General features: G+C 44.7%; 1 protein-coding gene across 3 annotated transcripts in view; it reads right to left on the bottom strand.

The window, feature by feature from the left end:
* The window catches only part of PRKG2 (protein kinase cGMP-dependent 2), a 52,642-nt gene extending 39,785 nt beyond the window's left edge, over positions 1-12,857 (bottom strand). The window contains exons 1-2 of one of the 3 annotated variants that reach the window (XM_065061701.1): positions 12,253-12,857; positions 2,578-2,693 (exon numbers count right to left, since the gene is read on the bottom strand). The gene's annotated coding sequence lies outside the window, so the exon portion shown is untranslated. The remainder of the gene's footprint in view (positions 1-2,577; positions 2,694-12,252) is intronic. The other 2 variants (XM_005498527.4, XM_021289512.2) reach the window with 2 other exon arrangements.
* Positions 12,858-14,827: the final 1,970 nt, after the last annotated feature.

The following is a 14,827-nucleotide window of genomic DNA, read 5'->3' as shown; positions in this document are numbered from 1 at the left end:
TTTCATCTCAAATGCACAAAGAAACATCCCTGTACTAAGATTTTTAAAAGTGAGTGGAAAAAAGTAAGCTCTTAAGTAAGAGACTTATGTCACATATCAGCTGCAGCGACAACCTCAGGACAATCCTGAACACACTTCTGCACACGCTGCAGCTGGGGCACTGGGCCCAGGGCACATTGATTTCACAGTGCCGCATAGTTCTAACGCCATGGCAAAATCTACCCAAGGCAAAGCCTACTGAGGGCGGGAATGTAAAAGAAATGGTTTCGGGGCTCTGTTGGGCCAGCAGGTAGGAACGCCTAGTGACTGCACAGCCCATATGTCTTTGTGAGACATACATGTTCAACTATAACATTCTGAAACATCCTGCTTTTGTTGCTACTCTTTGCATGTATAACTTTTCTAGTGTTTTGATCCAGGTCTCATTTTTACATCAAGTCAGGTTCTCCTGTCAATTCATGCAGTTAAGACAAATGGCTAAGTTAAAAAGTAACAAAACCAACAGAAGGGCCATGGACCTCAACTGCCTGTGCAGTGTTAATGCAAAGTGAAGAAAGCTGCATAGGCAAGCTGATCATCCAGCTAGGATCCAGAAGGCTGGCATCACCCATGGTGCTACTGCCCTTGCACCACTGGGCAAGTTTTAGGTTCCTTTGAAACATCTATCATGAATCAAAAGGGACACCAAAATAAAAATTCTCCTGTGATGCTATGCAGAGATGGCATTTTCTATGTTCTCAATGTTCTCTGAGAGGCAAAAATTACTAATTTCTATCCCTAGCTAACTTTCAAAATTGAAATTTCAGTATTGAAAATTTTTTAATACTACTTTTACAATATTTCAAAACTGTATTGCATTTAACACTAGAAGTAAAAATGAAATTATAATCTAAAGAGAAGATTAATATTACAGAAATATTGTCTTGATGACTTAAAGGTCAAAATTTGACCCAGCACTTACAATCTAAGTCCAGGGAATTATATCTTGCTAATGTTTTTCAGTTATAGACATATTCTAAATTTTAATCAAACTGCTACACCATACACTCTTCAACATGGACCGAGTCACAACTGCCTGTGACATTTCTCTTATAGCAACCTGGAAGATGCATCTGTATAACAGTATAACTGTAGCCCATCTAAATGCACTGTGTGACCTTAACAACAGCGATCTAATTAAAATGCTACAAGATCATGTTCAAGGCAACTATTCAGCTATTAGTTTTGTAATATGAGACACTACTACTCATCACCATTTGCTGTGGCAGAGAATGTATCTTGATTCTACTGAACCCTCTAAGCAAAATCAGATTGACATCATACCACAAAGTCACCCCGAGGGGGATGTAGCGACAACTGGCTAATTGATTTTGGAATCCTGTGACCACGGGTATCATGGGACAAATCAGACCAATTGATGCCCCAGGAAAGCACCGAGAGCTGACAGCTTGAGAGTTGTGCCAACAGAAGACTCCATCCTCATGAATAAGGCAGCACAACTTCTGTAATAAGCACCTTTCTTATGAGGTTTCCTAGGGTCTGCATCAGTGAGATACTTCAGGCTGTACATAATTTTAAGCATAAAAACTGGCTTGCTGAGGCTCCAAGTAGGACCAGAGTCAGGAACCACACCACACAGTACCATGGAGACTGCCTGCTCCACACTGCTTTCATGGTAACACCTTACAAAGACCCTGGGAACCACTACTTCTTTTTTCTCTTCTGTAAGTACACAATGACTATCACTTCGTTATCTCAGAAAATACTCTATGGTACACTTTTTAGTGTTAGAATTCTTCATTCAGCTTTTCCACGCTCCTGTTAGTGGCACACAGTCTCTTTTGTGTTAACATCTCTATGAAAATAAAAGGAGACAAACTATATGTAATTGAATGGCGCAGTACAGAGCAAAGAGACAATACACTCTGTAAAGCACGTCCAGCTTGCCCTGAAGCATTTTTAAGTAGCAACAAGCAACACATAGTGCCTCAAGAACACTAGTTTTATTTCCATGTTGTGAGAGGAGCATTTCTGAGATTTGTAAAGTAAACTGAAGAATATACTAATATGAAAACTAGTGGGAAGGAGCTGAGCTCTGTGAGTAGCTTTGCCCTCACTGAATCCGCAAGGCAATTGATCACATGGTGCTCTGAACTAAGCATACAATCTCACACACATAGCTAGATGCCCTTATGTGGTTAATGTGGCCAGGGAACTGCAGATTGGTACCTCAAAGAAAATTAAAAAGTCCCAAGCCTAATAAGACAGCATGGAAAGATAAAGGTGAATTATAGGGACCAAAGGGGAGCAAGTATTGGAGGTAAGGCTTGCACATGACAAAGGAGTATTTGAGATGTCTGTGAGTGAGACAGAGGTACAGAGAAGCCACCAGTCCTGGCTTATAAGGAATGTAACTGTACTACATCTGCAGAAAAGGCCAGCAGCATTTAGAGAGGCTGCACTTTCCTCAGACTACAAGATCACAAATCTTGAGTGAGTTGTGCAGGCACACATTTTTCTGTCTTTAATTACATATATAGCTACTTTTATGGGATCTTTATATGATTGTGTACTCACCATGTCAGCTTTCTTCACTGCTCCCGAGCCCAGTTCCTTTGATCTAGCAAAACTGACTCTTGCTTACAACCGTACACATTTTTTCTTTCTCTATGGTGTGACAGCCCTCTGTTACCCTAAAAGAAAGAAAACAGTAAAACAGTAAAAAGTGAGAGGAAGCTAGAAGTGTCTTGTTTGACCCATGGGGATACACAGCTATCTGTGTCTGACAAGAGGTCACATAAGCAGAGACAGCACAAACAGAAAAAAACACATTTTAACTGGAAATTTCCAAGTGTCCTTCCTGCAATGTTACCACATCCATTGCACCCTTGGTGGCTGCTGGCACCTCTAGGCTCTGCAACAATTTGTTGCTCAGGAAATCACATCACTCCAAGGAAACTGAGGCACATCCAGCAAATGACCCAACAAGGAGGAGGATCAAGGGGGTTCCTCTGCTCTACAGGCAACACACAGGTACATACTTTGCCCATTGAACATGAGGCAGGTGGGGGATAACACAGTTAGAATGAAAAACCAAAGACAATTTATTACAATACTCTTAATCCTAAAAAACCACTCAGGAAGACTGCATCAACAGAGAGCAGTTCATGAGTGCTCTGAGCAAAACCCATTAAGTCACCAATCAAGATGTCAGTTACTCACTGCTTCCGCAGGAGGGTTACTCTCAAGCAGGCTTTTTCTGTGGCACTTATACGACTGACCTCCTTAAGAGATATTTTAGAGCTATGGATCCACAGCAAGAGCTTCCCTGAAGCATTCTGACACAATACCTGCAGGTTCTTCTGTAAAGGAATCACTGGGTTACAAAGTTCAAACAAATTTAACCGTTGTCTTGGTCAGGACACCTCTGTAACATGAGCTTTTAGCAGTTCTAGATAACCCCTTTACAGTATTTTCAAATCTATAAAAGCATATGTGTTGGTTTTGGTTTTGTTTTTTTCTAAATCAGAACAAGCATGACCAGACTAGCACAGAGCAGACAGTGAATATCAAAGGAATTCCTCAGAAATTTACTATTTCCACAGACAGGAGTACGACTGCTCAGTTCTCATCCCTCTGAGTTTCTTCTAGTGACCTCTCATGCTTTGTTTTCCTGCATTTGACTGCTGTTTTCAAAGATTTCTGCAAGCAAATTCAATCTTTCAGAAATTAAGCTATTGGTATTAGCTGTGGTTAAAAGAAGGAAACTACCAAGTCACATCCATAGGCAACAAGGATGGCTGCCTTATCAGAGAACAACTGCCTCTGCACTATGACAACTGATCAGGATATTATCCAATATCTTACTTAAAGAAGGAGTCTGAGGAGCCCAAGGAAGGCACCTTAGAAAATGTCCTGCATGAGTGCATAGGAAACCATCTCAGCAACACCGCCATCTTTCCTGCTAAAGAAATAATTAGTTTCAGTTCCAACCTTTGTAATCAATCCAGACTATTTTGGGAATTCTTGTGGGACACAAGCTGGAATACACGCTTTGACTGCTGAGAGTTATTCACTTATTTTGCTTCCCATAACACAGACAGAAGGGGATATCTGGAAAGCTCTAGAAGACAAAACTTTCCTTCTTTTCAGAAAAAGCACAACAGTACCAGCATTGTGCAGATGTGAGGTGAGATGCTCCCCACACCTGAGGGACAAATCAGCTTTCCTGACTTGCAGACTCCACTGTCCCCACATCACACAGCATTCATAGCACAACCATGCAGCAAAATCCACAAGAAAGGGGCAAACAGTAAATTTACAATGGCAGAACTGGCTCAGAACCAATGGCAAATTGTGTAGCTCATATGAACCCACAGGAAAACAAACTGTAGTCTAAAAAAATACAGAGGTAGATTTTACAAGAACTGCATGAACTTTCTGCTTTTCTTGGTTTTGCTTTGTTTTATAGCCACGCTCTCTTTAGCAAATGCAGGATAATTCAGAGGTGCTCTCAGCTTCATCCTGTTTGAAAAGCAGCACAGGGCACTAAGTATCTCAGAGATGCAGTTGGCAAATATCTCTACATCCTGCAGTTGGCTCAGATCTGTGCTCTGAAATGGTCTGACTACTTGTAAACCCACCATTTCTTGATTTTGTCCTTCTTCCCACATTCATGATACATAGCATCAATGCTAAAATGACTGAATATCACAAAAACCTGGGGCTGGATTAACACCTAACATTTTTTGTACAATTTTTTGTGTTTCAGCTCCAGTGTTTTTCTAGATGTAACTTTTCTTTTTCAGTAAACTTACTGTGCCAGCGTCACAGCAGATCACCCTGTGAGACTGAATATTAAATGCAAAGTTATTCCAGTTGGTGCTAGCAAGAGTACCAGCCACAGTGAACAAAAACCCAACCCAGGAAAGAGTAACATTACACAGATCAGAGTTACTGGCCAGGGACGAGGCTCTGGTATCGGCTGCGCACAACCCCTTGCTAAAACAATCAATTTTTTTCCAAATAAAATTCCACATCAGCCTCTGCTCCTCCACTGTCCAAGTCCATTGGAGGCTTTGCCCCTGCCTTTGGCAAGCAGGGAAACAACTCAGGCTATGTCTGTATTTCTGTGTAGGCGTTGCTGGGAAGAGGTTAAAGCAAAGATCACTTTCTCTGTACTTGAGGAAGGAGAAGATTGGCTGCAGATGTCTCACAGCTGTGCATAAAATCTTTGTTGCACCAGAAGCTCATTGTAAATTTGTTGTTTTAAACACACCTATTATAATGATTTTTAATTTACAGGACTTTAAGGACGTCTTGATACCTGATACTTATTTATAAACACCTGTAAGGTGGTTTGGCTTGGGTTTAAGACACCACGAAAATCAACTGGTGAATTCTGAACATAGCCCCTCCCACACAAGCCTCCTCAGAATCCCCTTTCCTGGAACAGAGTTGTATTTCATTAATTAATGCTACAGGCTGATATAAGCAGGCTTTTCTGCACAATGTCAGTTTTGATCATCCGGGTGAAGCATGAAGATGATAGATAATTTGCGTTGTATTTTAGAATCAAACTAGAAAACCAGAGGAAAGTACATTTTTCACAAAACACTCCCACTGCCTCTCCCCTTTTCACCAAATACATTTACAGCACAGATCATTTCTACAGAAACTGGATTTTCTTACAGCTACAATCTGATTTTACTGAACTTTCACGTGGTATTCCCCAAGTATTTCAATATTCGTTTCCAAAAAGCAAATATGTGGACAGTTGCAGAATTGTTGTTTTTTCCTCACACAAACTTAAGAGTTCTGTTTGAACTTTTCGAAGCCTACCTCTCCTTCTGCAGTTAGAAAGAGAAAGGAATTAGGAGAGAAAATTTATGTGGTATCATATTCCTCATTTGGTCAATGCCAAGAGAAACATTTCAACGAGTTCAAATTTGACTCAATAGGATGTAAAATTACAGAGACAAAGCTCTGTTCACGCTCTTGATGTTTTTGTTTCTTTCACTTTGCATTTTACTTTGTGCCCAGCTCCAGAACATCTGGCACTTTTCAGTGCGGCAGTAAACAAGATAGCTTCTTTCCGTCATGCTGAATCTCATTTCCTTCACTCAGAAGAAGCTGACTTTTCAGTTCATGCAAAACAGGCTGTAGTGTCCTAACAGAATTGCTGCTTGTTTTTTGATTTATTCCAATTACGAGGTACCTATTTCCAAGGGAAAAGCTCAGAGAAATGACACTGTCTAGGAAATATGCCCCAGTAATTTTTAATTCTCACTGGATTCACATTGCAGCCTCAGACAGTTTCCTGGAAAAGATCTGCCTTTCAAGTCACATGAACTTCCTCCCACAGCCTCACTGTATTACAGACAGGGAAAAACCTGTGAAATTAGTCTTCATCATTAAATCTTCTATTATCACTCATACTGACTTGCAAGCAAATTAAACGTTCCCAGGCTCCTATTAGAACTAAACATCTCAGGAAGCAGTTTATTTTCTATAAATCAAATAGTGTAAGTCCTGGCAAAATTCAATCCATTAGCACAGGAGACAATATCATACAACATACTACTGAGTTTTCAGAGTCACTGAAACAACTGTTCATAGCTAAATTGAATTTTTTCATGGATGACTATGAAGCATAAAGGAAAATGTAAATGCTGCTTTAAATCTTAGCTTAGTCTGACATGGAAAAGAAAGAGGTTATTTATGATAAGCAGGGCTGGTGATGCACATAAAGGAACAACTCTGAACTGCAGACTGGGCATACACTAACTCTGACACATAAAGCTGTCACCTACTAGATCACACTGTGTCTCCCTTTGCAGTTCAGGCCGGAGCTGAAGCACCGAGGACTGCACGTGGAGTGACCTAGAGCATTGCAGCACAACCTCTCAGTCCCCCAGGCACCACAGGAGCTACAGGAAGATGCAGAGGGGGTGAGAAGTCTGATTCGACTCTCCCCATATGTGAACAATTCTGGAAATCCCACATATTGGCTCCCTCCACAAAGTTCCTCCTTTAAGACTGAGAAATAAGAGCACGCAAAAGCTCTCATCAGAGGCTGGGCTTGAGCAATACACTACAACCGTTTACGCACTAGGCCAAGGTTGTACACTAGGCTCCCCGGCCATTTATTTTCTTATGCAGATTAGCCACAGACAGTATGCAGAAGGGTCCAATGCAGCATTGCCAAAACCACATGGCCTGGCTACTCAGTCCTGACCCAGACTGGTCTAGACACTAGATGGCTAGCAGTGAATCTCACCTCTCTTTTTTCAGACCGTTCTGAGATGTCGCCCAGACCCATCCCACAGGGAGGTGTGCTGCCTTCCTGGGGCCAGGGTGAGGGACATTAATAGAAGACTTCCGGAGCTGATTCAGCCCTCAGACTACTATCCCCTGTTAATAGTCCAAGCTGGCAGCGAGGACATCAACAGAAGAAGTACCAAGATAATTTAAAAAGACTTTAAAGCACAGGGTCAGTCAGTTCACGGGACGGGAGCACAAGTGATATTTGCCTCAGTTCCTGTGCTAGCTGGGATGGATGAGGAGCTAAATAAAGAGAGGAGTAGAAAAGCCCATCTCATCAACAGGTGGCTTAAGGATTGGTGTCACCGTCAAAATTTTGGGTTTTTTGACCATGGGGCAAGCTCCGTGGTACCTAGTCTCCTCAAATCAGATGGGCTTCATCCTTCTAGGGAGAGCAAGAGGACTATAGCCCATATGTTGGCAGGGCTGATCAGGAGGGCTTTAAACTAGGTTTGAAGGGGGAAGGGATTGAAACTGGGCTCTCCAAAGATCAGCCTAAGGATGGAAAGCCCGAATTAAGAGGGAAATCAGCAGCCCACTTGAAGTGCATGTACACTAATGCACGCAGTATGGGCAACAAACAAGAGGAGCTGGAAGCCATCGTGCAGCAGGAAAGCTATGACATAATTCCCATCACAGAAACATGGTGGGATGACTCATATGACTGGAGTGCTGCTATGTGTGGCTACAAGCTCTTCAGAAAAGACAGGCAGGGTAGGAGAGGTGGAGGGGTGGCTTTATATGTTAGAGAGTCACTCGACTCTGCTAAACTTGAGGTCAGCAGTGACAAGGTTGAGTGCCTGTGGACCAGAATCAGGGGGAAGTCCAACAAGGCTGACATCCTCGTGGGTGTCTGTTATAGACCGCCCAACCAGGACAATGAAGGAGATGAATTATTCTACAAGCAGCTGGCAGATGTCTCAAAATCGACGGCCCTTGTTCTTGTGGGTGACTTTAACCTGCCGGATATCTGCTGGGAGCTCAATACTGCACAGAAGAGGCAGTCTAGGAAGTTCCTAGAGTGTATAGAGGACAATTTCCTTCATCAGCTGGTAAATGAGCCTACCAGGGGCAAGACCCCGCTAGACCTACTGTTTACAAACAGAGAAGGGCTGGTGGGAGATGTAGTGGTTGGAGGCCGCCTGGGGCATAGCGACCATGAAATAATAGAATTTTCAATACTCAGAGATGCAGGGAGAACCATTAACAAAACCTCTACGCTGGACTTCCGGAGGGCAGATTTTTGCCTATTCAGAAGTCTAGTTCAGAGCATACCCTGGGAAACAATGCTTAAAAACAAGGGGGCCCAGGAGGGTTGGACATGTTTCAAGCAGGTGGTTTTGAGTGCACAGGAACAGGCTATACCAGTGTGCCAAAAGGCTAGCCGGCGGGGAAGACAACCGGCTTGGCTAAACAGGGAGATTCTGAATGAAATCAGAAATAAAAAGAGACTTTACTGACTGTGGAAAAAAGGGCTGGCTACTTATGAAGAATTTATGGAAATAGCTAGATCATGCAGAAAAAAAAAATCAGGGAAACAAAAGTGCAATTTGAAGTTAATTTGGCCAGTTCTGTCAGGGATAATAAAAAGTCCTTCTTCAAATATGTTAATAACAAAAGGAGGGGCAAGGAAAACCTCCATTCTCTGTTGGACTCTGAGGGAAATATAGTTAACAAAGATGAGGAGAAAGCTGAGGTACTTAATATCTACTTTGCCTCAGTTTTTACCAGTAAGACAGGTGGCCCTCAGGACAACTCATCTCTGGAGGTGGTTGACAGAGATAGGAAGCCAAATAGGCCCCTTGTATTCCAGGAGGAAATAGCTGGTGATTTACTGAGCCATCTGGATCCTCATAAGTCTATGGGACCAGATGGGATCCATCCTAGGGTGATGAGGGAGCTAGCAGAAGAACTTGCCAAGGCGCTCTCCATCATCTTCCAACAGTCCTGGCTCACTGGGGAGGCCCCATATGATTGGAAATTGGCCAATGTTACCCCAGTCCACAAAAAGGGCTGCAGAGCTGACCCTGGCAACTACAGGCCTGTCAGCCTGACCTCGGTGCCTGGCAGGGTTATGGAGCAGATCATCCTGAATGGAATCACACAGCACCTTCAGGATGGACAAGGGATCAGACCCAGCCAGCATGGGTTTAGGAGGGGCAGGTCCTGTCTGACCAACCTGATCTCCTTTTATGATCAGGTGACTCACCTGGTGGATGAGGGAAAAGCTGTGGATGTGGTCTATCTGGACTTCAGCAAGGCCTTTGACACTGTCACCCATAATATACTCCTTCAAAAGCTGGTAGCCCATGGCTTGGACAAGTGTACTCTACGCTGGGTCAAGAACTGGCTGGAGTGCCGGGCCCAGAGAGTGCTGGTGAATGGGGCTGCATCCAGCTGGCGGCCAGTCACTAGTGGTGTTCCCCAGGGGTCAGTGTTGGGTCCAGTCCTGTTTAACATCTTTATTGACGATTTAGATGAGGGGATTGAGACCATCATCAGCAAATTTGCTGATGACACCAAGTTGGGAGGGAGTGTCGACCTGCTGGAGGGCAGGAGGGCTCTGCAGAGGGATCTGGATAGACTGGAAAAATGGGCTGATTCCAATGGGATGAAGTTCAATAAGGCCAAGTGCCGGGTGCTGCACTTTGGTCACAACAACCCCCTGCAGCGCTACAGGCTGGGCGCAGAGTGGCTGGAGAGCAGTCAGACAGAAAGGGACCTGGGGGTACTAATTGACAGGAAGCTCAACATGAGCCAACAGTGTGCCCAGGTGGCCAAGAAGGCCAACGGTATCCTGTCCTGTATCAAAAATAACGTGGTCAGCAGGACAAGGGAAGTGATCCTTCCCCTGTACTCTGCATTGGTGAGGCCACACCTGGAGTATTGTGTTCAGTTCTGGCTGAAGTTCAGGAAAGACATTGAAGTGCTGGAGCGGGTCCAGAGAAGAGCAACACGACTGGTGAAGGGACTTGAACACAAGACCTATGGGGAGAGGCTGAGGGAGCTGGGGTTGTTTAGTCTAAATTTAGAGGCTTAGAGGTGACCTCATCACTCTCTATAACTACCTGAAGGGAAGTTATAGCCAGGTGGGGATTGGTCTCTTCTCCCAGGCAGTTAGCAATAGGACAAGGGGGCATGGGCTTAAACTCTGCCAGGGGAAATTTAGGCTGGATATTACAAAGAAATTCTTTACAGAGAGAGTGGTCAGGCATTGGAATGGCCTGCCCAGGGAGGTGGTGGACTCGCCGTCCCTGGAGGTTTTTAAACTGAGATTGGACATGGCACTTAGTGCCATGATCTAGTAAACGGACTAGAGTTGGACCAAGGATTGGACTTGATGATCTCTGAGGTCTTTTCCAACCCAGTCGATTCTGTGATTCTGTGCTGCACCTTCTCTGTCCCAGTGAAACTGTTGTTCACTGCTGATCCTGGGGGTAAAGGTCCTCCCTTACACTGGCCAGGTGCTTTTCTTTCCTATTGCTCTTGTCTAATTGGGAAGGCTTAGTCACCCCACATTTGGTCTGCTTCACTATCACACAAAAGACAACAGGCTAGATTTTCATGGGCATGGGCAAGCAGAAACAGTCATATGACCTATGAAGAAACAGGGAAGGTGAAACACATGAAGAGGTAAAGCGTTTGTTAGACAGATGCAACCACGGGGTAAGCACAGGCTTGCAGACACAAAAGATTTAGAACAGATAAGATATACGTTAATTCTAACGCAAAAGGGACTTCATAAGTGTAAATCGCAAGTGTACACTCTTGCATCTGAACAGGAACAATCCCAGGTTCCAGTATAAGTTGGGGAATGACCTGCTAGAGAGCAGCATAGGGGAAAGGGACCTGGGGGTCCTGGTGGATAGCAGGATGACCATGAGCCAGCACTGTGCCCTTGTGGCCAAGAAGGCCAATGGCATCCTGGGGTGTATTAGATGGGGTGTGGTTAGTAGGTCAAGAGAGGTTCTCCTTCCCCTCTACTCTGCCCTGGTGAGACCACATCTGGAATATTGTGTCCAGTTCTGGGCCCCTCAGTTCCAGAAGGACAGGGAACTGCTGGAGAGAGTCCAGCGCAGGGCAACAAAGATGATTAAGGGAGTGGAGCATCTCCCTTATGAGGAAAGGCTGAGGGATCTGGGTCTCTTTAGTTTGGAGAAGACGGAGGGGTGACCTCATTAACGTTTATAAATATGGAAAGGGTGAGTGTCACGAGGATGAAGCCAGGGTCTTCTCAGTGACAACCAGTGACAGGACAAGGGGAAATGGATGCAAACTGGACCACAGGAGGTTCCTCTTAAATATGAGAAGAAACTTCTTCTCAGTGAGAATGACAGAGCACTGGAACAGGCTGCCCAGGTGGGTTGTGGAGTCTCCTACTCTGGAGACATTCAAAACCCGCCTGGACACCTTCCTGTGTAACTTCATCTAGGTGTTCCTGCCCCGGCAGGGGAATTGGACTAGATGATCTTTTGAGCTCCCTCCCAATCCCTAACATTCTGTGATTCTGTGATTCATAACCCTGCACAAATGTCTCCATTCCTACACACTTTTAGGAATTACATAACAGAAAATGTTAACTGAGCCATTTGCTATAGTCACATGCAGTGCCACAAGAGGTGGGCAGAGTGCATTTTATGCTCAAGATCTTTTTGCCATCTCTCCACACAAAATGCACCTGGAAGGTTTTCAAGTAGCCTGAAGTCTTCTGCGGGACCTTGACAAAATACACCTCCTGCTGTCCGCTCGGGCTTTCCCACTGCAAAATCAGCCTGCTCTCCTAAACTCTCCCCATCATCCTCCACAGGAACAAAGTGCTGCCCTTCCATCCACTGCTCCTGTTTACCTGTGGTGAGGGGCGACCCCCACACAAGGGGTGCAGACAGCCCTTTCCCACTCCTGGCCCCATCACCTGTGGCCGGCACTCACCTGTGGGGCCAGCGCTGCACTGATGCCACTCGGACAGGCGGCCGTGACAGGCCAGGCTGGGTCATGACAAGGCTCCGAAGCGGCCGCGAAGGCTGACGGCGGCGCGAACCGCCGCCATCGCTCCTGAGGGAGCGGTGGCCAACGGCCACGTACCCGTGCCAACGGCCGCCCGCGCGCGAGAGCGCCCCACAGCGGCTGGCTGCAGCCTGGCGGGGCTTCACTCTGCGCCAGGCAGAGAATGCTGCGTTCTCCTCACAAAACGCCTCACGCGGGCATCCCAGGAAACCGAACCTTGTCACGGGGGAATGACTATGTGTATTTTTATGCTACAGCATTCGATTTTCCTTCTGTTAGCCTTCCTCCCCGTCAAGGCAACGCTTGGTTCGGTGTTCCTGCTGGCTCTCAGCCTCCCGGGCTGAGGCGACTTGCCTTGTGACAACCGTTAGATGGTGGCCGTGCTGTTTCAGCTCTCACCCTGTCCCGTGGAAGACACCCAGAAACGTCTCCTGCCGTGTGCCAGCCAGTGAGACCAGCTGCGAATTGGGCCAAGTTAAAACGTGTCAGCAGAACTTGGAATATAATAAAGCAGCTGCGGGGTATGGGCACGTCATAAACACATTCCTTCCTGCAGACCTTCGTTCTTATCTTGTCGTATCCCCCCTCCCACCCGTATCTGCGGATTGGTTTCATTTCTGTCACAAGAGGGCAACCTTTGCCTGGCTACAGTTGGTTTCCCACCCGCAGTTTGCAGGGAAAACCCGAACACAGGAGCGTCCTTGGTGTGCGATGGGACAGGGGCACCCACGGGGCCCCAGCGGAGCAGCCAGTCGCACCTGCAGTGGCAGTGACCTCTCAAATGTTAAAAATTAACAGTGATGCACTCCTCTCATACAATTACCTTTCATTTTCTCCAAAACATAATCTAATAATGATGTACCATGTTAATATTGCTCCAGAATACATTTTCTTTACAGTCTTTGGTGAAAACAGCTCAACATGTGTCACAGTTTCAAGTTTTCACTGTAAACCTGTTGAAACAGAGGATTTACAGATCAGATCTCCCTAGTGCTCAGCCCTCAGAATTTAAGTGGGGCCTTCAGATGAGATCTGTTCTCTGTGATGTTGCCTGTGTACCTGCAATACTGTAAGCACTTTTTTAATGAGGGGAAAACAGCCTCTGAACACCAACTCTGTTGATTGTCAAGTTGACAGCGCTTACAGAGGGATCAAAGTACAGTACCTGCTGCTTCTTCTAGGCCTGATTCTGAACTGCCATCCAGAAATCAGTGCCAAAAAAAAGTAATACAGCAGCAGCCATAGCAAGAAACATCACATTGTGGGGAAAATAAACCCCAATAAACACATCCTTTACTTGTTGTTTCTCATGTTTCATGTGCTAATTTTCTAAAGTATCACCTAACCACACTGGTAAGTATACTCTTCACAAATTGCTCTGATTTAATATGAACTTTTACTGTCATATTACCAGGTCACTCTTTTTGGAATTTTGTATTATTTCCTTTTAAGCAAAAGATCACTATTGCCTGATTTAGCAGATACAGCCTTATCTCTGACTCTCTTCCTAAGAGTCACCATGGTATTTCTAAGTAGGAGTGGACTTCCTTTGCTAGCAAGCCTGAAGTTAACACACATTATGTCAAACAACATATTGCAACCTCAGCTTTGCATGCTTGCACTTCCATTTGATACTGCTGGCCCCAATTAGGTGATGTGTCTCAGGAAAGGGATGCCAACATATTTCCTACCAGATCCTCTTTTCTGTTACTCCATAGATCTTCCTCTAACTTCTTTTAAAGAAAAGCAGAACTGCAACTGTCTGCACTGTCCAGGGAAAGAGAGTGTAACTCTTGAAAGGACTGACCTGCTCCCAGCCCTAATTATTTCTTTTTACCATCCTCTAGTAAAAACAGTCCTCCAGTATGTGTTGAAACCAGCAAGAAGCATAGTTTTTCACAAGTGCTTTGTCTTATTTTCCTACTTTCAATTTTAAGGAGGTTCACAGGATTAGAAATGTAGAAGATGGCCCAGTTCTGAAAGACACAGCCAAAAAAGTGTTAGTGTTTCTCTGTTACTTGAGAAATAGTAAACCCTCTCTCATAAAGAGGGAAAAAAAAAAAGGCTCTGCTCAGGAATGTTGGCTGTCCAAATATGTTAGTACTTTTACGGTTAAATAGAAAACGAAGTATCAAGGTGGTTGCTGTACCTTCAAGACACACTTCTGTGTTAGAGGCAGCATTAGCAATGGATGGATTACACATACAAATGGGGTTGATCTGTTTGTTTGGCAACAAGATGAGCTGCTTGGAACTTCTTTGCCCACATCATTCACTCTGCTCTGAGTCACCTGCCTTGAACTTTCAACCGCAGCTGTTTGTGGTGGTTTTCTATACACACTTTTCTCGTAGGAAAAAGACATTTAAAAAGCAGCAAGGCATTCAAAATGTAAATGCTATTGAGTTATCAGACAATTTAAAAAAAAGTTGAAAGGCCAAAGGACTTTTCTCCTTTCCCACTCTTGTGTTTATTTAGTGATCCCTGGACTGGTTTATGGTTT

This window comes from Columba livia, chromosome 4, assembly GCF_036013475.1.
Source record: "Columba livia isolate bColLiv1 breed racing homer chromosome 4, bColLiv1.pat.W.v2, whole genome shotgun sequence".
In the NCBI taxonomy this organism is placed as follows: Eukaryota; Metazoa; Chordata; class Aves; order Columbiformes; family Columbidae; genus Columba; species Columba livia.
The sequence above is the reverse complement of the archived record's forward strand: the minus strand, read 5'-3'. Positions and strand labels throughout refer to the sequence as shown.